This window comes from Vanellus vanellus (genome assembly GCF_965231255.1).
Source record: "Vanellus vanellus genome assembly, contig: HAP1_SCAFFOLD_38, whole genome shotgun sequence".
Taxonomy (NCBI): domain Eukaryota; kingdom Metazoa; phylum Chordata; class Aves; order Charadriiformes; family Charadriidae; genus Vanellus; species Vanellus vanellus.
The window spans coordinates 2,266,796-2,293,154 of NW_028126614.1; positions in this window are offsets into that span (position 1 = coordinate 2,266,796).

A 26,359-nucleotide genomic window follows, 5' to 3' on the forward strand; every position below is an offset into this window, starting at 1 on the left:
CAGTTGGTGGATTCCCCTTTAAGCCACGGCGATGGTTTCAGCTGTCCTTGGTGTGCTTCAGGCATTCCCTCTCTCCAGAGCAGCAAACTGAGGTGCACATGACAGTCAGTGGGAGTTCGGTGGTGTTCCGCCTCCGTGTGTTCATGTATGGGTTGTTGCCGTTTTGTAGCGGTAGACGGACTGCTGCCGCTTCATCGTTCAGTGCCATTTTTTTAATATCTCACTCCTCCTCTTCTGTTTCTCGTTTTTTTTTTTTTTTTTTTTATTCCCCCAAAATAAACTCTGAATGCTTCTGTTGTATGTGACGCATTCTCCCCTTTCTTCTTCATCGCGACCAGGTTCTCGGGTCTGGTTTGGGGTCCTGCCTTCAGTTCGCCCTTCTGTCTCTCCCTGGCAGGAGAGGGATGCCCTCCGTGGCGGGGCAGCGCGGAGCGCCCGAGCGGTTGGGCTGAGGCGAAGGAAAAGCATTTGCTCCCTGTGCTCCAGTTTTACATTGGAGTTTTTTTGGAATTTTTGTTTGTTTGTTTGTTTGTTTTTATTATAATTATTTTTCTTCCTTCGGCTCTGCCGTCAGCCTGGAAGCTGCAAAAGGCAGAAATGGCGCCTTCTCCTCCCCCGGCTGTTAAATTAATATAAGGCAGCGCTTCAGATCAAACCCCTCCAATCCACCGGGTGGTGGCGGGAGCGGCCAGGCGAGACCTGGGGCTCTGTGTCCCCGGGCTGCCCCTCCGCTGTCCCTCCGCTTTCCTTCCTTTTCCCTCCCTGGCTCTCTCTCTGTGGTGTTTTTTCCTCCTCCCCTCTCCTCGCAAAACTGCGTCTCTCTCGCAGGGTGGGATGAGCCCGGAGGCAAGTGGGAAGGTGCCTTTTCCTCCTCCTTTTTCCTGCCCCTTTGCAGGAAGAAGCTGTTGAGCAGAGATGGTTCTCGTGCTCTCTTCCCATCTCGGGGGGGTCGTTGGGCTGCGGCGTGGGGCTGCGGAGCCCAGGAGGAGAGGACAACCCCGAAGAAAAGGTCCCCATGCCGCCCTCCACCAGCAGTGGTGGGGTGGGTGCAGGGACCCTCCTGCCATCGGCTTATCCCGTCCCCTGTGGGAGCCTTTTTCTGCAGCAAACCGACCCAAAACGACAACGGCACGTTGCTGCTTCTTGCTAAATGGGGAGGGGGGAGAAAAACAGATCATCTATCAGTTTGCTCTGTAAGGATGGAAGCGGCGCATCCCCAAACAGGGCCAAAATCAGGAGGCTTTTACGGGATGGGGTTTTGCAAAGCGGCTGGTGCCAGTGCCCCACAGTGACGGTCGGAGGGGGAAGAAACTGGTTGAGCCCTTAGAAAGAGGAAAAGAAAAAGGCTCGGAGGAAGGGAAAGGTGCAGCACCGGGTTTCCTTGCTGCTGTTCCTCCAGGATGCCCGTGCACGTCCCCTCCACGCTGCCCTCCGGGCAGGACCGTGCTCGCTGCTCCGGCTCTGCCTTCCCGGATGGGAAAGGTCTCAGAGCAGGAGAGTCCCCGTCTCTCCCCCCTTCCCAAAAGAAACTTTAATTTAATCGTTACGCTGGTGACCCACAGGGGCTGTGGGGCTGGGGGGCTGTGGTACCAGCCCTGTTGCTGCCCTGCCCTTAAAATGGAATTATACACTTCTAATATAGGACAATTTGGGGTTTTTTTTCCATTTTGTTTTCCTCCCTGTAAAAGGAGGGAGTGGGGCTGAGCTTCACTCCCTCCTGGCCGGGACCGGGGCCAGAGCCTGGGATGGTTTTCAGCACGTGCCGGGCATCACTCCGGCAGAGACAGAAAGGAAGAAAATCACCCCGGAGGGAAAACGCGGCCGGTTTTGGGGCAGAGCGGGCTGAGTCCGGCTCTGCATCTCCCCCTTCCCCGGGGGCCACAAAACCTTGGCGGCTGCCTCCAAAAGTCCTTACTTAAAAAGCAAAGCAGATTTCCCCGGCGCGGCCCTCTTCTGCATTCGAAGCTCGGGGGGTTTTGCTGCTTACAGGGTGAGATTTTTTATTTATTTATATATTTATGTATTTATTTTTAATTAAATGAAAGCTGAAGTCTTGGTTAACAATGTGACTCTGAGCCACCTAAAAGGCGGCTGTAACCCCCCGGGCTGACTGTGGGACCCAGTGCTGCGCCTGTCCCCCCCTTCGTGCTCCGTAATCCCACGGCCGGCTCCGTATTTTGGGAGGATTTAATATTTCCCTGTGCAGAGGAGAATTTTACGGGGAGGAGTTGGGAGGAAAAATCCCTCTCAAAGCTGCTCCTGGAGTCGCTTTAGGAATCAAAAGAGATATCCCTGCAGTGACCCGCAATGCTTTAGTTGGCAGCAAAGCCCCTTCCCAGCGAGGCGGGACGGGGGCTGCTGTGCACTTCGGTGCCTTCAAACAGCTCCTCACATCCCCCGGGGGCCCCGCGAAAGAAGTTTCCTAAAATGATGCGCATAATAGAGATCCTTAAGCTGGGGGGAGGGGGGGGGGTAATGTAAAAAGGTAATAAAAAAGGGTGGGTTTTTAAAAATTATTTTAATCCCCCCCCCCAGTGCGCTACATGTAGAAATACAGCAATTATTTTTGTTGTGGAGATGCTGAAATAAATTTATTTTATTGTAAGAGATGACCTAGTTTGGAAACGCTCCGTGTTGTAAATAAAACTGGGGGTGGGGGAATCCCCCAAGCGAATCTGTGTTAGTTATCACTTTGAATCTTTGTGTGGTTTTGTGTTTGGTTTTAGTTTTTTTGTTTCATTGGGATTTTTTAATTTATTTTGGGTTCATTCTGTGGAACACAAATGACACAAATCCCTGTCGCCGTCGCGTGGGTCCCGTCGGTGGAGCGTCACTGTGGACTGAGGGGTTCCCCCCGCCGGAGCCGGGACTGTCGGCCCTTTTTCTCTTGTTGCCCATTGAACGTAATGGGAAAAAGAATGGAATAAACCTCTCGTTTGTCTCACTGCGCCGCTGCCGTGTCTTTGGAAGGGCGGGGAGGAGGCGGAGGGGGCTGTGGAGCTTTTTTTGGGGGGGGCTGGAGGGGATGGGGAAGTGGGCAGCACTGATTTTTAGGGGAAAGCCCATTTGCCTGGGGCTGGGGGTGGGGAACCAGCTCACTGGGAAAAGGGCTGAAATTAGTGGGCTTGGGGTTTGAAAAATTTAATGACTTAACTATGTTTTGGGTTTTAAATTTTGTGTTTGTTTTTTTTTTAATTTGGGTTCTTAAATTATGGGTTTAAATTTTGTTGTTTAATTTGGGTTTTTAAATGTTTTTCTTTTTTTTATATTTTTGGTTGTTTCTCTGTGCAAGTAATTGCAATGAGCTCTGTGTTGCAGGAGGGAGGGGACAGCGGTGTCACACGTGTCCCCTCTGCCAGACCGTGGGGTGCTCAGGGAGCTCAGAAAGGGGACTGGGGGGATGGAGGGGCCGGCGAACAACAGAAATTGAGCATTTCTTCCTCCCTACATTCTTGGGGGTATATTTTTGCCCATTTGCAATAGTTAATTAGCATTACATTAAATCCAAAGAGATTCTAGTTATCTTTCATATAGTATTTTTTTTATTCATTTCTTTCAAACCCCCCTCTGGCACAGGTCTGTGGGGTCAGGCAGGCGCAGCCCCAGTGCCCTTTTACCTAAAACTTGAGGAATTGAGTGAAAAAAGAGGGCACCTGAGCCAAGCCAGGGGTCAGAGCCTGGAAATCCCAGGGGACCGGTGGCGTGCGGGATCCCCATGCGATGCTCGGAGGCGTTGGAGACGTCAGAAACCGGCAGCCGGATTTAGGGAAGGTTTTATTATGATTTAGGGAAAGCTGCAGGATCCGCGGTGCTGTGGGAGCAGTTACAGAGAAAACTGAGCCAGAGAAATCGAGGTTTGAAGGGGCGGTCGAGCCGCGGGGGCACTTACCTTCTGCAAAGACAGCCGTTCCCCTAAAAGCAAGATCCTCTTTCCCTCCTTCGAGCTGGTTGTGGCTGAACTCTTCTCCTCACCGGTGCCTTTAAGCTGGTTAGCAGGATGCTAAAAGCTGACGGGTAGGTCACCACTACTCCTGGTTTTAGTCGGATGGGTCGTTATGAATCATTACAGCGTTTTTTAAGTGGGGCTGTTGCAAAAAATACAGTTGTTGCAGTATTTCCCACCTTACGCCTTCAGCGAGGGGCTGGTTTGGTGGTTGGGTTCGGGGTTTTTTTGTGTGTGTGGTGTTGTTGCTGTTTCTCTTTTTTATTTTTTTCCACTCTTTGGACCAAAGGAGTGACCTGTGGGTTTCCTCCTTTCAGGTGAGATGGCCCCGTGGTGCCACAGCCCATCTCGCAGGGAGGAATGATTTCTCTGCCCACGGGGCCGCCCTTTCCAACACCTTTGGTTTGAGTTGAAAAAGTTAAGAAACAAAGAAGAGGAAAAATGTAAAAGAAGCCTTTGGGTACCCAAGCACCGGCTGCTGCTTTTCGCCGAGTGAAACTCGGGTGGGAGCTCATCAGCTGGACAGACACCATCATAGACTCACGGAACGGTTTGGGCTGGAAGGGACCTTGAAGATCATCGAGTTCCACCTCCCGCCATGGGCAGGGACACCTCCCACTAGACCCAAGCCTGGTTTCATCCCCCAAGGTCAGATCTGAAACTGGGGCCGTTCCCCACCAAGTGTCAAGGACTGGCGCAGGAAGTGCAATTCCCGGGGCTCTGGTGGATTAAAGGAGCTGCTTCGGTCCCTCAAGATACCCTAAAAAAAACAGAACAGGGGCAGAATCCACCCAGTGTGAAGGAGTTACAGCAAGTTCTAGGAACTTTAAGCTGTTGGCGTAAACACACCCCTGGCTTTTCCATCATTGCTCGCCCCTTGATGATTTGCTCAGGAAGGGAAAATCCTGGGAATGGACTGACCAACATACCAATGCCTTGGAATTGCTAATAAAAGAGCTGAGGTTATTCCAACAACTTGGTCCTATACATCCAACTGACCCTGTCCATGTAGAATGGGGGTTCAGTGAATGTGGTTCTCACTGCAGTTTTTGGCAGAAGGGACCAGCGGGACCGGAAATGCCGCGATTGAGAGACGGGGAGACAGCTTGATGCAAGCAAGGTTCCGATTTATTGCTCTTAGCAATAGTTTTTTATACAGTCATACTTAGTCGTGTCTTTTACTGATTGGTCTAAACACATAATTACCTTATGCATATTGCAAAAGCTAGGCTCACGATTGGTTAGTCGCCAGGCAAACAGTTACGCTTACTCTTCTCTTTTTCTCTGCTTCTCCCTCATTCTTCTTTATCACAAGCATCCCGTTTTTGTCTAACTGTCCCAACAAGGACATGCTGTCCTTGTTTCTGATTGGTGATTAACAACTCAGGTCAGCTCTTTTGCACTTTTCCAAGGCCTGTGGTCGAGTTCCATCTTGTCCGCTTCTGTCAGGCGCGTTATGCTAGATACATATCTCAAGTCACTTCCTACATCTCCCCCTTTTTCTTTTTGCACTAACAAAACTTGACCAGCTACACGCGTAAGCAGCTTTCTAATACAAGAGAGAACACAACCCAAAACTACTAATCCAATGATAACAATAATTAATACAAGCAAAGCACTTTGTAACAACCCTTTTAACCAGCCTCCTATACCAAGCCAGTTTGCTAAGCCTTCCAGGCCAAAAAACCCAACATCTTTCTGTATCTTTTGGGAATGCTCCATGAGTTGCTGTATTTCTTTGTGTATTGAACTTGAGTTATCTTCTAAATCCATGCAACACATGCCGTCAAAATCTTCACAACCATGCCCATGAGCTAACAATAAAAAATCAATGGCCATACGATTTTGCAATACGGCATGTTGAACAGAGCTTAGACTATCGGCTAAGTCTGATAAGACTCTACTGGTGAGGTTGGCTTGTTTGACAATCCAGCAAGAAAGCGTTTCTATGTTTCTGTGAGCTCGGGCAGCGGCAACACCTGGGGTAAAAAAGGAGGCAAAGACTACTTCCCATTTGTTCCAGAGTTGAACATTATCATCACAGCTGTTACCAAGAACTTGGGTAAGGTCTCTTTTCCATCTCACTGGATTAGCTTTTTTGGGGTGATGATGTGGCAAGGCTAAACTCAGGCGACCAATCGTACATGGTCCACCTGTGGGTTTAGGAGGAATTCCGTTCCATGCTCTATTGCCACAGATAAAAAACAAACCAGAAGGTAGTTTTCTAGGGGTTACTATTCCTTCTGTAGGGTGAGTTTGATTTGTAAGTGTGTAGTTACACCACCTTTTCCAGCTAGATCGATTTCCAATTGGATACACAAAGAGATCAGCGGTTGCATTACAAAGAGGATTACGACACTCGCTAGTATTCAGGTGTAGGCAATAAGAGGCGTTCAGAGAATCTACGAGTTCTATTTCTTGCACGCCAGGGTTAATAGGGAGACTGCCAGCACAGGTTTCTAATTTTTCAAACAAGGTCCTGGTACTGTTTACTGAACAACGCGAGCGTGGCAGAGACTGGTTAAAAGCCTTCAGTGCGTCCCAGTCGGTATCATTTAGCGGTACCCCTACTAAACAGGTTAAAAAGGGTGCACTAGGGGTTGACAAACTGGCACAAAATGTGGTGGTGTTAACAGACCTACTCAAGGTTACCCATACATTTTCTCTAGGATCAAAAAGTGATGCAGGTATAAAGGCTACGGTTATAGCAATAAGGCTGATTATAACAATAAGCTTCAACATTACGCTTAATGATTCAACACAATTAAGGCGACAATTACTATTCTGAGAGCAACTTTCGTTGGCCCTTTCTTAATTTCCAAGCAAACCGCTTCTTACACTTTTCTTTTGTCTGGTTCCAGTCTTTGTTAAGGACTGACCAGATGGCAGGTACTAAATTGGACCTGCTACATTCCAAGCTGCAAACCAATATTTTTCTTGCCTGTTCGGTCACAGTCTTGACCCAATCGGTACGGCGATAAGAATATCGATCAGAATCTTGTGCCTCGTGCTCCGTAACAAGCAAGAGTCTGATTATCTCAAACTCCCTTTCCAAACAACTATCGCACCAGCGTCCTGCAAGAGTTGCCCGACGCCACCACTCTTTTTCACAAGCATAGCACATACACAAAACCCAAGGGTCACAATGTTTACATAAGACACAAGTAATCTGTTTAACAAGCAGTTCTTGATACTTATTCATGTAAGTCTATTCCGCTTAAGGTGTTTATCTCCTCGTGGTCCGTTTGTTGTCCAGGGGTCTGGTCGAGGGACTGATCCAAGGGCTGGTTTGAAGGGTGGGCAGGGTTTTCGCCAGGTGGTTGTGGGAGGGATTCACGGAAAGGTCGTACGTTCTTTGCCGGGATCCATCTAGGGCCTTTTTCTGTGGAAACACAAGCATAGACTCTGCCCCATGTAACAAGAGGATAGGGTCCTACAACTTTACCTGTTTCTGGGTCGCGGACCAGTACTGGTGGCTTAATTCGCATTTCGAGTGAAGCATTCATATTAAAATGACGGACTATCGCAGGATTGTCATCCAACAAAGAACAGTTCAAAAAATTAAAAACATATAGAGCTTTCTGTAAGCGTTCCTCGGGGGTGGTGGTTCCTACTCCCCCTTTTTGTTGTTGTAGTAGACGTTTTAAAGACTGATGAGAGCGTCCAATTAGACACTGACCTGTAGGGGAATGAGGAATACCAGTGATATGACTAATTCCCCAGGAATCAAAAAATTTTTTAATGACAGCCGAGATATAAGCAGGGCCGTTGTCTGTCTTAATTTGAAATGGGATGCCTAAAGTGGTAAAGGCACGCATTAGGTGTTTTTGAACATCGCGCGCCTTTTCTCCTGCATGGCAGGAGGCAAATAATGCACCAGAAAAGGTGTCAATTGAAGACTGAATATATCTTAGGTGGCCAGATTCTGAAAAATGGGTAACATCGGTTTGCCAGAGTTGCAAACTTTGCAATCCTCTGGGATTGACCCCTCCCGCTACAGTCGGAAAGGAGTGTTTTTGGCAATCGGGGCATACGGCAATAATGTTGGCTGCTTGTTGAGCGGTGAGGCCAAATTGTCGTTTCAGGCCTCCGGCATTCTGGTGAAAAAAGGAATGGCTGAGTTTAGCTTGTGCTACGCGATCCGGTAATACTTGCACTGGTAATGTAAGAATATCGGCTTGTCGATTTCCTTCTGCAATAAAACCAGGTAAAGAAGTGTGAGACCGAACATGCATAATAAAATAAGGATGAGAGCGAGAATCTAAAAGAGAGATAAGTTCCTGCAATAAGTTAAACAGTTCAAAATGCGAAACATCACGCAATACAGAGGCTCCAGCTCGTTCAACAATTCCTGTAACATAAGCTGAGTCAGTGATTATGTTAAGAGGTGTAGACCATTTTCGAAAAGCTCGAACAACTGCAGCTAGTTCTACTATTTGAGGAGAGCCTGGCACAGTTTCTATATCTGAGTCCCATTGTTTACGTTGATCATCCCACCATAAGATGACTGATTTGTGTGATTTTCCAGACCCATCTGTAAACACAGTAAGGGCTTGTAACGGCTGATCACTCTTTTTTGGCTTAGGTATCACTTGAAAGTTAACATTAAATAATTTATGTGGAGGCGAATGAGAGATTAGCTGACCTGCATATCCAGCTATTGCGATATTAAAGGCATCTGACTGCTGGTAGAGCCACTGTAAGTAAATTCTGGCTATGGGTAAACAAATGCAGGAAAAATCCATTCCTGATAATGTCAGCAAACGCTGCCGAGCTCGAATAATTAAAGAGGCAAACATTTCATGTTGTGTTAAGATGGTCTTTGTAGGTTGGTTTGGCAAGAAGACCCATTCAATAATTAACAGTGGGTCTGACTTTTGATAGTCCCACTGAAATATCAATGCATGAGGTTGTCGGACAGGATTTAAAATGATTAAGTGAAAGGGTAACTCAGGCGCCCAGCGATGTGCTTGCCTGTGAGTGATCGCTGTAGCAACCTTTTGTAAGGAGTCGATAGCTTCTGGAGTAAGGCTCCGAGGGGCACACAAGTCAGAGCTTCCCTTAAGTAGGTCGAACAAAGGACTAAGGTCCGCGTTGGAAATCCCCAACAAGGGGTGGACCCAATTGATTGTTCCTAGCAGTTTTTGTACATCATGCAGGTTTTTTACATCCGCCTGTATCTGCAGGGGCTGAGGAACAACGGTTTGAGCCCTTATACGCCATCCCAGATATTTCCATGGTGGTGTTTTTTGAATTTTCTCTGGTGCAATACAGAGGTCTGCCGATTTAACAGCAGCCATGACAAGGGCCACAGCTTCCTCCATAATCTCGTGTTGTTGTGCAGCCACTAAGATATCATCCATATAATGACACACTAAGACATCGGGCATCGCAACTCTGACCGGGCTAAGTACTTTAGCCACATACCATTGACATATTGTAGGGCTATTCTTCATTCCTTGTGGCAGCACAACCCACTGATATCTTTGCAATGGAGCTTGCATATTGACGCTTGGAACTGAAAAGGCAAACTTAGGAGCATCGTCTGGATGCAATGGAATGTTAAAAAAACAGTCTTTGAGATCAATAACAGTCAAATGCCAATCTCGAGGGATCATAGTAGGGGATGGGAGCCCTGGTTGTAGGGCCCCCATGTCTTCCATAGCGTCGTTAATTTTTCTAAGGTCATGGAGCAAGCGCCACTTGCCAGATTGTTTTTTAATTACAAAGATAGGTGAATTCCAGGGACTAACAGAGGGTACAATATGTCCTTTTGACAACTGTTCCATAACTAATTCTTGGAGGGCGCGAAGCTTTTCTAGCAGTAGGGGCCATTGATCAACCCAAACAGGGGTATCGATTTTCCAGGTTAATTTCAGGGTGTCGCGCGCTTCAATGACCCCACCTAAAAATGTGTTTGAATAGACATTCCCCACTGGGACAGCACATCACGCCCCCACAAGATCATAGGAACGGGTAGCACAAAGGGCTTAATGGAGGCTGTATGGCCTTCTGGGCCCTGTATCTGAATTAGCTCCAAGCTTTGGTGACTGGTCCCGGTTCCTCCGATCCCTGCTAATGTTTGAGAGACTTTAGCTAAGGGCCACTGTGGGGGCCATTTGGCCTGAGACATAACCGTAACATCGGCTCCTGTGTCAATAATTCCACTTAATACCACTTGCTGGCCCCGCGAATAAGGGTACATTGACATATAGGTCGTTTTTGTGAGATAGATTGTACCCATAAAATTTGTGGGTTCCCGGTAGATCCAAAACTCCCTTGCCTCTGTTGAAGGGTAGAGGGACTCATTTCCTTGGGAATCAATATTAATTGTGCAATGCGGCTGCCTTTCGGCACAGCGCAGGGGGGAAACGGGGTCCATGCCATGATTTTAATTTCATCAATACTATCAGCGTCAATGACACCTGGTAACACAAAAAGTCCCGTCAAGGTTGTAGATGATCTCCCTAATAATAATGCCTGCGTCTTAGGGGGCAAGGGACCCGAAATATCAGTAGACAATAAATGAACAGAGGAATCAAGTAACGTTACTGTGTGGGCGGTTGCCAAGTCCAATCCGGCGCTCCCCGCTGTTGCTGGGCAGAGACTTGAGGCATTGCCGCTTCCCTCCGCAGGGGTTGAAATGTTGGTTGCGGAACTTGTGTCTGCGCGTGCCACAGTCCCGCGCTTCGCGACCGGTTTCCCTGTAGCGGCTGTCCCTGGAAATCATACTTAGATCGACATCGGTTAGCATAATGACGCCCTTTTCGGCACCTGGGACAGATTCCAGGCGCTGGGGGTCTGGTTCCGGCATTAGTGGTTAAGCAATTCTTTTTCAGATGACCGGGTTTACCACAACCGAAACAATTTCCAGGCCCCGCGAGGCCACGCATGGCAGCGAAGGCAGAAGCCATGGCTTCAAACTTATGGTCCACCGTGCCGATCCTATTACAAGCCTCTATCATCTCTACTAGCGTGGGATTCTGATTTGGAAGAGATTTTAGAAGTTTTTTGCAATCTGCGTTAGCATTTTCAACCGCCAATTTTAACAACAAAATCTCCCGTGCTTCAGGGTTATCTATCTGTCGCTCCAAGGCTTGTTTCAACCGATCAATAAACTGCATGTAGGGCTCCCGGGGCTCCTGCTGGAGCCCCCCCTCCAATGCGATTCCCACAGAGTATATTGTGTTGGAGTTAACAACAGCTGCGCGAGAGATTTTAAGTCATGTGGAGTCATTACATAAGTATCAAAAACAGAGGATAACAAACTTGCAAAATACGGAGAAGAAAGACCGTGTTCAGTAACGGTACGGCACAATTCTTTTACTACTGGGAAAGATAATGCTTCCCACTGAGCTCCCCGTCCTTGATAGGTAACAGGGGCCACTATTGTTTTTGCAATCTCCAGCTCCCCCTCCTTTAGGGCTTGATGTCTTATGTTAGCCCACACATCGTGGGGATCGGGGGGATAAAGCTGTGGTTCCGCGTCAGGGTCCACTGGTCCTGGATCAAAAGGATCGTCCTCTGGGGGATACCCGGCTGCAGCCGCTTGTGGGGGTGCTAGAACATCGTCGTCACTTGGGCGAATTTTTCCTTGCTCTGGCTCTTCTTTATTCCCTTTCTCTTGTGCTTTTAAAGTCTCAAATATACTCCTCCTCCACGGGAGCATGCGTTGGGCTTCAGCATTCCCCCGAGTCACTGCATCCCACAATTTCACTCCAACATTATCCCATAACTCCCGCGTAAAGATAGTAGAGGCAGTAACAGTGGGAATTTTCACTTGCACCCACTTATGCCCCGAGAGATTTTTCCCATGTTTCTTAAAAAGAGCTTTCATTAGCTCATATACGTCTCTCTCTGGGGGAGACATCTGGTTCCCCATATTGCCCACAGCTCACCTCTCTACTCCGGAGGGATTTCAGGCCTCTTCCTGCTTCCTTTCAGCAGCTCATTCAAAGTTCTGTGGGACTCGCAGCATGCCACGCAGATAGGTGGTTCTTGCACCCTGGAATCACGTCGGGGTCACCAATTTGCCTCAATTGAGAGACGGGGAGACAGCTTGATGCAAGCAAGGTTCCGATTTATTGCTCTTAGCGATAGTTTTTATACAGTCATACTTAGTCGTGTCTTTTACTGATTGGTCTAAACACATAATTACCTTATGCATATTGCAAAAGCTAGGCTCACGATTGGTTAGTCGCCAGGCAAACAGTTACGCTTACTCTTCTCTTTTTCTCTGCTTCTCCCTCATTCTTCTTTATCACAAGCATCCCGTTTTTGTCTAACTGTCCCAACAAGGACATGCTGTCCTTGTTTCTGATTGGTGATTAACAACTCAGGTCAGCTCTTTTGCACTTTTCCAAGGCCTGTGGTCGAGTTCCATCTTGTCCGCTTCTGTCAGGCGCGTTATGCTAGATACATATCTCAAGCCACTTCCTACAATTCCTCAGAACCTTCCATTTCCCTAATCCAAATCCCCTTTCCTTTTTCAAATTAAATCTTAATCTTCCGGTTCCATTCATGAAGAAGGTATCCAAGGTCCAATTCAAAGCGAGGGTTCAAATTCCCTGCTCCAAAGGAGAGTTTGCTGTCTTTGGTAAAGGCAGACATGCTGTAATTGAACCCATGTTGGGGATTTTACTACAGCAGCAGGACACCGCAGCGGACACGCAGTGTCCTCAAGGGCCCGTCCAGCACAAACCAGGACACCATCAGGGGAACCCCAGACCCGAAGAGGCCCCCCTTGACCCCGTAAGTGCCTCCAGGGCGGTGCCGCCATCAAGATGTTTGTAGGCAACGTCAGATCAGAGCTGAGGGAGCGCTGGGGGTTAGCAGAGGATGAGAAAGTGCTCGAAAGCCCAGAAGTTATCACCTCTTTTTTGGACCGCGCTTACAGGAGATGCAGTTTCTCAGCCCCAGCCTGAGAAGTGAGCTGCACCAGCCAGTGAGAAACACGCTGTTGCGGGTTTGCAACCACCAGTCCCCATCTGCCACCCAGTCTGGGGTGCCAAACTCGGATTCCAAAGCCACAGGCGCAGATGCCAGCAGCCAGCTGCCTGCTCGCAAGGACCCATGCGCCAGCGCCCCGTCTCAGAGCAGCTATGACATCCTTTTGGGGAAGGACCCCATAGAGAGAACCCCGAGATCCACCAGCAACTGGAAAACTACATCCTGGAGCCCCTCTGCAAGCGCAGCACCAGCCCCTGCACTGGTGGCAGAGCAATGAGCATCGCTTCCCGGCTGCGGGGCGGCTGAGCCGGCAGTACCTCGCCATCCCCACCACTGCCCTCCTGCCAGACCAGGCCTTCGCTGCCGGGGAAAGCGCCCTGGAGAATCGGCACGCCGTCCTGGTGCCAGAGAACCTGCACCACATTCTCTTCTTGCATCAGAAATTGGATTTTTTGGAAGCGGTGCGGAACAGCAGCAAGACTCGCAGCAGGAACCCGCAGGTGGAACCCTGCTGTGGGGCAGCAGTGGTTTAAATCCACCCACAGGGCTTTTGGAGCTGCATTTCCATACCGTGCCGGGTATTTTCCCCAAACTCTCACCTCTGGGCATCGCTTTGGCAGCACCCGCAACGAGGAGCGGGCTTAGGGAGGAGGTGTGAACACACCGCTGCTTCTTTGATTTTCATTTTTTTTTACGTACAAGTGATGAGGAGCAAAAGGAGAATGTGCTGTTAATGTTAATTACCTAATCTTACTCTACTAAACCTGTTTATACTTCAGCTCCCGGGTTTCCTTGTTTTACCCGATTCCGTTTCCCGGGTGGGGATGGCTCATTGGGTGATAGAAAGATTGCCTAAATGACAATAAATTGTTATGGGTCTCTCCAACCATCACAGCACCACCAACCAAGCGGAACGAGTTTTAATTGCTTAAATTATTTACAGCACAAACAGCAAGAGCAGTCCCAGAACTTTTACATTCACCAACCCAATTTAATAAGTTAAAGAGTAAACACATAAAACCACACCTTACTCCTATCAGAAGAACACTAAAGCCTAAAACTAAGACCTAAAAGATGGCTAACGAAGACCTAAAACCTACATGGAACTATCACCTAAGGGGGAAACGCTATTAAATACAATAACTATTTCTCTGCTGTTCTCTTCCTCTTGGTCTTTCTGGAGTGGGGGCGACCTCGTGGTGGTGGATCCTCTGCAGAGCTCAGGCGCTGCCCCCTGCTAGAGGTCGGTGGGGTTTTCTAAACAGAGTAAATTGACCTCGTTGGTGGTCTGACATGAGAGTTGCCCAGTTGCCAATGCTGCCGGGATCTTCCGATCGTCCCGCGGGCGATGGCATTTCATGTGAGAGTTCCTCCCATTGACCTTCCCAAACACCCTGGAAGGGAGAAAACAAACGGGGATTTTTAATAACTTTTTTTTTATTATTTATTTCTTAGATCACATGTCATTAGTTTTATTTTGTGAATTTCTGCTATGTTTTGCTGTGTGGCACTACACAGTTTCTGCCGGTACCCCTGGCTGGGTGGGGCCTTGCTGGTTAAACAAGAGAGATTGTTGGGGATTAAAATAGGAGAATTAACAGTGCGATTGCTTAAATTTAAGGTGGATCGAAACTTGAGCAGCTTTGCTGGGCATGAGTGATGTTGCTTGGCACGAGTGACTGCAGCATGAAAGCCCTCGGGCCACAAACCGCACAAAAGAACTTTAGTGGAACCTCTTCTTAGTGAAAAAAGAGAAACGCTGGGATTCTTCCACAACTGGATGAAGCGGAGCAAGCCTGTAATTCGAGGAAAGGGCCTTCAAAGAGAGTGAGAAAGCGTTCCAGCTGAAGTCAGCAGGAGACAGAGGAGACCCAAGTGCGGATTAGATGGGAGGAGGGTGAGACTGCATGAGTAGAAACAATCCCCATTGCATTGTCGCTCCAATCAGCACAGAGGAAAAGCAGATATTAAACAAATTCAAAAATAAATTCAAAATCAGTTTAAGCCCAAAGCAGCAGGTTTCAAGAAGAAAAACGACCAGCTAACCTTCCACACTCTCTGCAGGGAAACACAGCCACATCGCCAGCGCCTCCACCCCAGCACGGAGACTCACGGGGACGGCGGGAGGGACTGCCCGTTCTGCGGGGCGTCTTTTCACAACTCTGCTTTTTCTTGGTGTTTTCCTTCGGCCCGAGCCGGCGCCTCTTCTTCGGGCTGCAAGCAGCCTGTAAAGCAGACAGCCTTTACTCATTTCTCCTTCTCCTCAGCAAGGAGGACAGCTAAAGCGAAAAAATAGCTGGAAACATCCCCAAATGGCCCAGGCAGTGAGGCGTTTATTTTTGTGCTGGGTGTAACGTGTTCTATCAGCATCAGCCTGCCCTGCTGTACTCCTCTGAACACTAAACAGTTAAAAAAACACTGAAATTCGATGGGGAGGAGGGGGTGCAAAGACAGACCTTGAAAGAAAAACCGTATAATTCCTACTGTCCTCAGTGGAACAGCACTTTCCTCCACAAAAGTCTGTACAATGGGTTTAAAGTGCAGAATTACAGAGCACTGAAGTGACGTGGTTACCCAATTTCTACCACCAGAAAACAAATAAATTCTGTGAACCTAATTCCTTTTTCCCGGCAAGGAACGTTTCGGCAACCCCCGTGCAGAGCCGGGTTACCAGCAATTCCTTTTATGAAGCATTGGGATGTTACGGAACATCCCTGAAAATCATCAGCAGCAAGTTTAACACGAAGGGGATTATTTCCCAGAGCCCGGGACGATAGGTTCATCGAGGAGCGACATCTCGCACCAACCCCCAGCAGTTTTTCTACCTTCTCTTCAGCCTCTTCCACCTCCTCCTTGTTTCCCTTCAGCTTTTCTTTGGTCCTTTCAGCTTGACCTTTGGCAAATGTGACACGTTTTTTCCAGGTGTAGTAGTATTCTACACACTGGGACACAGTCTTCGTCTGAATCTATTGGGAGAAAACCAGAAGCGATTGATGAGGGAAAGACTGCAGGAAAACATTTAGGGCACAGACCCACAACAAATCTGTCGAGTGCTGTTTGTCTGTCCCCCCTTGTCTCTGGTTCTCACAGCACAACGTATGGGAGAGATCAGGCAGAAAATGAGCCTCCTTCTTCTGAAAGGGCTGTAAAGAAGCCATGGGAGGGCAGAATTGTACATTTCACACCAGTGGTCAGCGGAACGTGTCAGTATTCTTTTAGTATTTCTGGTATTTTGCACCAGAGAGATGAAATATTCTGTGGTCATTACACATTAGGGCCAATTATGTCTTGTACTGGTGTCTTTTTAGCGTGAAGCGGCATCCCAAGAACAGGATTCCAACACACCATTCAAAAGATGACTTTTCTGGGTTAAAACTCCCCTCCACGCTAACAACCCGAGACCCGCCTCAGTCTAACGGCTTTACCTTCTTCTGTATCAGGTGAAAATTCTTCTGGTGTACAGAAAAGGCCTCTTTAAACAACTCTTCCTCGAGAGGCGTCCAAGTGTCTGTGCCTGGGAAGAAACAGAGACATGGAAACGATTAGACCACTTGCAGCCTCACAGAAACCCACACAATTTTTTCGTCACGCGTTAAAATGTCTCCTCTTTCAGACAGCAATTAGCCAACGCCGCACGGAGTTGGTAAGCACGAGCAGTTATGGCTGCTAGCAGAGCAAGCCCTGCACGCAGTAACACTGGCGTATGGGGGAAAGGAGGAGCATTGGGCGGCGTGGGGCATCACCGCACGGGACAGCGGCAGGCTGGAACACAGGGTCGAGGCATTCCCTGTGCCAAAAGACCCCCAGAACAGATTAAAATTACTATTTTCCCTGCCCCAACGAACACGAACCATTGCTCACACGTTTTTAAAAATCACTTCTTTCAATCAGAACAAAGGGAACGGCAGTACCCGCTCGCATTCCCGGAGAAGCAACAAGCTCTGCTTCCAGTTTACCTGCGTAATGATAATCAGCCAGGGGATGGGATTCAGGTCGCTGGGGTGCCCCAGACTGCAGCATCTCCAGACCCTCCTGCGGGAGTTCAGAGAACAAGACTTAGATTCCCCCTCAGGAGGGGTCAAAAGGTCAACTCTTCAGCCCACTGGAGGAAGATGGCGCTCAGTCGATGCTCAGCAACAGCGTGTCGGGGTCACCTCCGCCCACGGCAGCTGATGGGAATATTTCCTCAATCCACACTGATGTGTTTTAAGAAACCAGAACCTGTGGACATCTCTGGGAACCAAGCTGTGGCACCCCACCAGCCACCACCTCTGGGAGAAGACTGCTCACTGCTGGAGTCCTTTTGGGCTCGTCCCTGCTGCAGGCAGAGCCTCCTCGTGCAGACGCAGCAGACGCCGAGTCCTCTGCCGCACGTCAGCGGTGTGAAAGCCCTTCTTCAAAGAAGAGGGAACAAAGCTGACCCGCTCGGGGGTTCACCGGGGTCGGGCTGGAGGTGTTTGCTCAGCAAGGATCGCCCAGGGACGGTGCAGTTGTCAAGCACAGGACGTTTCTCCGGGGCAGACCTCGGGTTTTAGCTAATATTCCTTCATTCCCAGCACTGGGGGTAGGAGGACTTCTCCAAATTGTTACAGAAATGACAAGAGACAAAACAAGCTCTTATTGATACACGGGGTCTGTCACCCCACGAGACCTTAACGCAGACGGTGGCCAACAGGCAGCACACAAGAACTCTGCCCCTTTAGCAAAGGGATTCGAGCCTGCGGAAAAGAAAACTCGGGAGCGACTCTCAGCTCACCCCAGCGCTAAAGGCTGTCCTAGTCTGGTAGGAATTCAAAAATAACTGCTTCTTACCAGAGCGTCATGCAGGCAGTGCAAGGCGTGCTCCAGGTTGGGTCTTTCCTCTGGCACGATGTCGGAGCAGGCGAAGTTGAGCAGATTTGTCACTAGAAATGCAACAAAACCCAACAGAAAGTCAGTTTCCATCAAGAAAGGAGAAAAGGTGCAATCCAAGGCAGCATGCAAACAGAGCAGACAGACTGGAGACCCAGAAAAGGCACCAAAAAAAGGGCAGGTTATCCCGTATCGCTCTCTGCCTTAAGAGCAGCTTTGGCACCGGTAGCTCCAGAGACAGATCTCGCAGTTGAGGTGGGACAGCTACAAATGCCCCTGACCGTCTGTCCCGGAGGACGCGACTGACTGTGCCACCAGTTGTTATCTCTTCACTGTCCCACCACATCTGAGCACCCTCGGGCACTACCAGGCGTGAAGGCAGTAAAGAAAAGGAGGGAGAGGATCCCAATGGAAAAAAAGCTGCTGTGAAAATGCAGAGTTTTCGACCCTTAGTATCTCGGGGGGGACCTGGGAAGCAAAGAAATAAGAGAAACCTCTGTCCTGTGTTTCCGGGTTCGTTGCGATATCTCCCCAGGGCTTCCACACTAGCGATGCTCCCTCCTCCTCCTCCTCTTCCAACTGGGATCTGTCCTGGAGGTCTGGGATCTCTGCCTGAAAGTCGCTGCCAATGTTGACGTGTCTGAAATCGTTAAGGCAGAAGAGGTGAGGAAGGAGAGCTGGGAACAGCACGATAGCACGCACCCGCTTCAAAGGAGGGGACGTGTCAGGTACGGCAGTTATTTCCCAGCACAGCATCACCAACTGCCCTCTAACAACTCCCACAGCCCCTTCTTGCCACCAACAGCATTACCGTGCTGCCCTTCGAGCCCTTTTGCGCCCCATCAGGCAAGAAAATTGGATATTTCTTCCTCAAAACCCGATCAAATTGGCAAGGTTCACTCCAAGACCGACAGCCAGCAGCAGAAGAGCTGCGACCACAGGCCAAGAAGAGCGTCGGAATGTTTTGTAGAACGTGGGAGGCCGGCAACTCTCTTTATGAGGTCAGCCTGAGTGGCAAGCCCAGCCTGGGCTAGCACAGGCCATTTCTGTCCAGCACGGGGGGATCCTTTGGCCAAAAAAAAACCTTTATTACCTTCAGCAGCGCTGCGGGGCAGTGGGAGAACTGGCCAAGCCATGGGGAGAAACTCAACAGCAACATCAAGGACCGGCAGAGCCCCAGCCCCAAACCAACCACGCACCCGCCCCTCAGCCCCCTTTCCCCAGGGGTTGCGTTTATTCTGACCGCTGGGCCGGAACTCACGGCCCAATGCGGATTTTAGGGTTTTCCTTCATAACCCAAAACCCAAAGTCCCTGTCCATTCTGCCTGAAAGATATATAAAACAACACTTAAGATAGAAATCAATATTAGTTTCAAAGTTACAGATGTCAATTTTTAACCACGACACCAAAAAAGAATGACCTGCATTAAAACTCCAAAAGCGTTTTCTTTCCGTACTGCGCTGGAATTTCAGAAAAATTTTATTTCCTGCATGGAAAAATGTTTGTGTATAACAAATGGCGACCTCAGCGTTTGGAGAAAGTGAGCTCCAAAGTGCTGCAGATCCATCTCTCCATCCACAGGAGGAAGATAGCAAAGGCAGTCAAAGCTTCCCAGCACAGCATCCTTACTGCCTCCCCTTTCCTACAGCCCGGGGGATCCTCGGAGCCTTCCCACAGGGAAACAGAGGAGTGGGCAGACCACCAAGGCCGGTTGGACCAGGTAACGATTGTCACCACTTTCATTTCTTGCCAAAGAATGATGAAATTCATCCATCTGAACAAGACAGCAGGTCCCTTCCCTGCCATGGTTCCAGCGCTGGAGGAAAGGTGCCTCTCCCGAGGCCGCATTGGGACGGCACTGCTGCACAGAAGGACAGAGATTTTTAAATCTCTTTTTTTCTTCCCGGGAAAAACTTGCTTTCTCACTCAGTAAAGGACAAGCTCCCCGGGCCGGGCAGGAAGGCGGCACAGCCACGATTTACTTACAGAGAAAGGACCAGAGGGGTGTGCGGTCCCTGCGCCCAAGGAAAGCGGCCATTGCCAAAGCAGAGGGAAGGACGTGTCTCATCTTCAGCAGAGAGATCCGAGTCAGAGACTCACTCTGAAAAAAAAAAGAATTAAACATAAAATTATCTAATGACTTCCCAAACCTCAATTCAGGGCCTGCCTCTGTGATTATAATGCAATAATGGTCTTTACAGGCAGGCAGCTCACCAGGAATGAGATGGAGAGTGATCCCCGTATCCTTGGAAACCCTTCCAATGAGGCAAATCCCTGAACGCCCTCCCAGATTGTCGGTTCTTTACCTCCACGGGGAACTCGTGGCCTTTTATTGTCATATTGGGTGACCAGAACAAGCCCCGCCATTCTTTATTCCATCCTTAACAGCCTTCAGCGTTTCACTCTGGTCACCTCCCTGTCCCACTTCCGTCCCTGCACAATTTTTAAGACAGTGACTCAGAAATTAGGTCTTGTGGTTCCCATTGAAACACCCATTAATTCATACAACCAAAAGCTAGGCAAATGAAAAGGCCATGTTAAACCTCAGCCCCCAGGGAAAAGAAATGTGCCCGACGAGGTGCTAAAAGGCGCTCTGGCAAAACACCCCCCTCTCCAAACTGCAGTTTGCTCCAGGAAACTGACAAGTTTTCTTCCTCTGCGGCCTTAGCGAGGCTGTAGATTTTTCCACCCTGCAGGGAAAGAAACAATCCTCAAAAGCAGATGTCATTCTGCCTGCAAGGAAAGCTTTAAAATAGGCATTCTGCCTTTAACAAAAGAAAAAAAAACGGAACATCCGAGCTGGTTTCTCCATGAAAATAACACTTTGCACTTGCACAGCAAAGCAACGCTCATTAACCAATCTCGTAAAGCTTCGCAGGCATTAAGAAACACTCCAAGTAACACACCTGCATGCACCCTGTAAGCACACGTGCAAAGAGGAATCCCCGTTTACGCACCCCGGCTATATCAAACCGCACTATTTCCCTCACAAGCTGTGATGGAAACGGGCCACGCTCCCATTCCTCGGCTCCAGAGCTCCGGCGATGCCGGGATCATGCCGACCCTCAGCTGCTACGGGCATCAGCTCTGCTAACACCCCGCTGCCGGGTCAGTGACAGGAATCTGAGAGCAGGAAGGGGATTGTACCACCCAGGCTCCCCCAAATCCCCCGCACTTAAGAGGAATGCAAATCTCAGGCTCCCCTAAGCCAACACATTTCTCACCGTGACCGCTGCACTAACACCCAGAGCAGTTTTTAAGCAGCACGCACCAGGTTTAACCTCCACGCCTGAGAAAGTCCCTGTCCTGAGGGCTGCCGGTCCCCTCGGCCCAATGCAGGAGGCAGCAGCAAACCCCTCCAGACAGGGCAAGAGGTGCTTGTAAGAGTGACATCCAGCTAATAACCAAAAAGCACTTAAACCAACCCCAAACTTTGGAGACATTTAGTCTCGGGCCAGCAGCAGCATGTTGCTCAGTAAGGCACGCTTCCACGACTCCCCTCAATTAACCGTCACCTCCAGAGCCCCATCTCTGAAGGTGAGAAGTTCCTTTAGGTTGACTCTTGACGTCCCTTTCCCTCCCACAGGCAACGAGACCCCAAGTATTGCCACTTGAGAGTGCAGTTCCCCTTCCACGGGCACCCAGCTCGCTCTGCAGTTTTGGATTATCACCGACCTCTGTGCCAGCTCCACCAAGAAGCCAGGTGAGAGGCTCCGAATCACGTTACTAAAGATCCCAAGGCTTGAACTTGTTCCATTTATTTCTAAACCTTTGGCCCTGGATCAATGAGTTCATTGTTTTCAGGGAGTTCCAGATGTAAGCGCTGAGTACTGTTATTGGTGAATCCAGAACTGTCAACAGTGATAAAAAACAGAGTGCAGGAAGACAGTAAGGCCTCCGAGTCCCAAACTCAAATAACAAATGGCTAAAAGGGAAGGAGGAGCACACAGACATACTCGAATCCTGCTGAAAATAGTCAGCCATGGCCAACAGGAGCCGAGGAGGCAGTGGCCGTGGCCACCTGGCTCGGGGGAGCCGCGCAGCTCAGCACGTATTTCGAGAGCTTTTCAGAACAAGTAATAAAAGCTTGACAGCAGCAGGGAGTGCGGGAGTCGCGGCAGCAGTTGCATCGATAAGCAATCTGTGCAACAGTTCCTAAAACAGGGGCTGCCCACAATCAGAAGTTGACTCTTTGATACAAACTCCCTCCACACCAGTCATCACACAGGGGAAAAAAAACAACCAAGCTATTGTAGGGCTCAGTATTACCCATTTCTCTGCAGCTGGACAGAAATACACACTTCTGAGGCTTTTCCCACACTGGAAAATTCAAAGCATTAGTACTAATAAAAAGACTTCTTTTTCTAACGCCTCTGTTGGAGGCCTCCGGCCCGTGGTCTGCAACGAGCAAATATCCACACAAAAACAAGCCCCAAAAGTCCCACAAAGCTGCTCTACCTCTTACAGTTTATTGCTGGGGTCCCCACCAACACCTAAACCCACATCCGACCCCCCCCACGGTACATCCTTTGCCATTTTGAACTTTGCTGCAAAACATTTTACCATTTTTCCACTCCTCTTTCTTGGGAAAAGACAGAGGGAGCGAGACAACTCCAAACCGCTGTTTTATTTGATCTGCAGCAATTTGACAACCCCAGCACTTCCCGCTGGATTAGGCTTTGGGAAACAATTCAAGGGTCCCCAGCCACGAGTAAGGAACGAGCCGTTACTAACTGGCGAATCAGTAGAAACAGCAGCCCCAATCATTAGGAGAAAGTCTCATTTTTCAGTCATGGATTTTCACGGGTTTTGTTTTCAGGCCACCCAAACAGGGCGCGCTTTTAGAGCCATCAGCAATTAAGTTCTCCGTCCCCTCCAGAAAAGCCTTTTCCTAAAGGCGCTCTCCTCCCAAGGGCAGACCCACAAAAAGAAGCCCTCTCTGCTTAATCCATTTCACAGAGAATTTGAAATGCAAACAAGAATTAAACAGGACGTCTTTTCCCCGCTTCAGGGAAAGCCACTAATATAGACCTTGGCAACATATTTAGCAAATCTATCATTGTAATGCCTTTGCATTGCCCATTTCCACCTGGAGAGCAGGCTGAAAGGACTCATAAAAAAACCTCAAACCAACCACAAAACATATTCCTGTCTAGGGGGTAATTTTATGAAACGATTTGAACACCTTAACGATTTGAACATCTTTTTACAGGTACAAGGCAACAAGAAACATTCTCGAGGTGAAAAAAAAACAAACCACCTATTCACCTCTTTACCCCAAAGATCTTTTCACCACACGGATTCCACCACCAATACACAGCTGCTAAATATCCCCGGCTGCTGCCGATCCGTAAGAAACCCTTCAAAATACAAGAGAACGCTGAGCCCAGCGCGCTGACGGTGCTGCCAGGGCTGTGAGTCGGAGCCCCTGAGGACGGAGTCGCAGCCCCTGAGGTTGAAATCAGCCCCACACTTAGGCACAACCCGGGGTTTTAAGCCTCACTACAAACCAGCCCCCCGCTTTTCAAGAAAAACAGGGAGATTCACCTCAAAATAAACCACGTTCTCGACGCCAAAGGGGCGCTGGTCCATGGCCGCCGCCGCCCTTAGGGCCAGTTCCATGGGGCTTCGCTTGACCTGGAGCAGAACTCGCGGGCGTGAGGACAACGAGCCCCCTACACAAAATCTGAAAAAAAGGAAAAGTTCAATAAGATTTGCTGTTACTCACCCACCAAAGCCTAACCACTACAACTGGCCCTTTCACAACCATGCCTGATGGCAGAAGAAAACTGAAATATCCCAATTCCCGCTTCAAACACAAGGCGTGGAGCTGCCCAGACCCCACGTGTGGGCTGGGAAGACAGGGGGCTCTTCTCAAAACCCGCAGGAAGAGAAAGGGCAGGAGTGTTTTCCCAGCCCTGGAAGAGCTGTGGGGAGAAGGTGGGAGGGAGGAAAAGGCTGCCCAGGAGTGGGGTAGGGGGAAGGAGAGGGCTCCATCCATGGGGGAAACGCCGTTCCTGGCCACACAGGCGGCTGTGGGACCACCCTGGGGATGGATTTGGGGGCTCTCCCTGAGGGAAACACTGCTCCCAGCCATGCAGGAGGCTGTGGGACCACCCTGGGGATAGGTTTGGGGATGAGGGGGGATCTATCCCTGAGGGAATCACTGCTCCCAGCCATGCAGGAGGCTGTAGGGCAATGACAGAGATGGATTTGGGGGCTCTCCCTGAGGGAAACCCCATTCCCGGACACACAGGAAGCTGTGGAGCCGCCCAGGGGACAGATTTGGGGGCTCTCCCTGAGGAGAGCCTGTGGGGAGGAGGGAGGCGGGGGCCGCCCCAGGGCCGGGGCCACTCCTGGAAGGGGAGGGGGGGATCTCCAGCCGCCTACGCGGGGCTGCCCGAAGCCTGAGGAGATGAAAAGAAGAGGAAAAAAGAGGAAAATTCCCTCCCCGCCATCGCCTCAGAGCCCCGGCCGTCCCCGCCGCGCCTCATGGCGGCTGTGTGCGGTGTCACCTGAGCGGGGGGCGGGGGCTGAGGCAGGAAAAGGCGGGAGGGGGAGGGAAGGTCCATTTTGAATGGGAGGAGAGGGGAAGGGGGGGCGAAAGATGGGGGGAGGGGGAGGGGGAGGGGAGGAGAGAGGATGGTGGGGGGGGTGGGAGCGAGTGTGTGAGGGGAATAGGTGTTGCGTGAGGGGGGAGTGAGGGGGGAATGGCTTTTCGGGAGAGGAGGTTTGCAGGGCTGTGAGGTGCCTGTGAGAGAGGAGGCCCCGGAGGGAGGTGAGTGGAAAGGGCTGTGTGTGGAAAGAAAAGCTTTAAGGACAGGCTGGGCTGGGGAAAGGTGGTGGGCCCCGAGGGAGGGCTTGGGGACCGGGGCTAGAAGCGTGGGTTTGGGGCAAAACTCTGGGAAAGAAACTGCAGGAAAGGGCCAATCTGAGTATACAGTTTTAGCGAAGCTTCAAGCAAAGGGTGACCAAAGGTGCCTCTTGCCCTTTTGTGGGCTGGTTCTGTCTAAATTATTCATGCGAGTGGACTTTTGCCACACGGGATGGGAACGTTCGCTTCCCGGGATAGCTGATGCCCCTGGATAACCACTGCCCGCGAAGCACTGCGAAACCCCGCGTTCAAAAATGAGAACAAAGGCCGGGTTTTGCCTCTCGGAAGGATCTCTAAGCACCGTCTCCACGTTATTTTCAGTACCTTTCTGGTTGTTTTCTTTCCCCCCATCCCCGCGATGTCCGTCGGGGGGGCTGGCGGAGCTCTGCAGGCGGACGTCCGTCTCATTTTGGAGAAGGCTGGGCTGGTTTCGGGCGGTCCCGGCTGATTTTGGGGAGGGCAGGGATGGTTTCGAACTCGCAGTGCCCGGTGCGGGGCTGCGGCGGGGCCCGGCCCCCTCGTTCTCCTCGGCGCGGCCCCGCCCCTCTCGCCCGCTTTCGCCGCGGCGACGCTGGGGGGCGTGGCCCGGGTTTGCCCTTCGGCGCGTGCGCGGTTGGGCGGACGCGAAGGAGAACGTTTCCGGTGTGCGTCGGCGGTCGGTACCGGGAGAGACGGGGGGGACCGGGGCCGAGGAGAGCAGGAGCGGGAGAAGGAGAGTGGGCGGGCGGGGCGGCGGCGGCGGCAGGAGCGGTGGTGCGGAGGTGTCCAGGGCCAGTTCGGGGGATTGTGGGTTGAAGGGACCGGGCTGGGGGGCTCGGGGGGTGGCCTGGGCCTTTTTGGGGGGGGCAGAGCCGAGTGGGGGGTCCCCGGGGAGGACAGGGCCGATTCAGGCTCCCCCGTCCCCCGCTGCCGCCCCCTCACCCCCCGCTCGCTCCCCGCAGGTGGCGGCAGCCCCGGCCGCAGCGCAGGGTGCCCGGGGCCGGCCTGTCCGGGCGCTTGGCTCCGCTCTGGGCTCCGCTCTCAGCCCCCCCCGGCAGGTCAGCCCGGCCGTGCCCCCTTCGCCCGCCTCCAGCCCACGGCCGAGTCCCCCCAGGTACCCCCGAGATGGGTCGGGGGGTGTCAGCGCTGGGCCCCCTGAAGCGGGGGTGGGTGGTGGGCACGGGCATTGCTGGGAGCCCGTGGGCAGCCCTGGGACCCCCTTAAAGCCCACGGAGAGCCCCGGGGCCCCCTTGTCTCCCCCAGAGCCGACGGGGAGCCGTAGCTGTGGAGTCAGCTTAAGGAGTCTGCCCTAAGGACTGCTGCTTTTTGGAGCGTTGGGGGAGGGGGAGGGTTGTCGGTGTGGGGAGTGGAGGTGTGTGGGAGGAGTCCCGTGTCTTTGGGAGCTTTGGGGATGTTGGGCAGATTTGGGGAAGTGGGGGAGGGGTCCCCTCCTTTGGAGCTCCCTGGTTCTTTTCTTCCAAACTGTGGGAGGCAGCGGGCAACGGGGGAAGGCAATAGAGTGGGTTGCTGTACTTCAGTCCTGGGTTGAGAGTCAGCGACTCTGCTCCCTTGCTGCTCAGCAGACTCTTAGCTCCGTGGGGCTGTTTCTCCAGGCAGGCTACGACTACAGAAATGGCCCCACTTCCTCGGAAGAGTTGTCAGCGGTGACGCCTCCTGTGAACGTACTGCCTGACGTTGGATAGACCTGGCACCACGCAGCAGCTCAGAGCTCCACAGCGTATGCTACCACACTCAGTCCCGT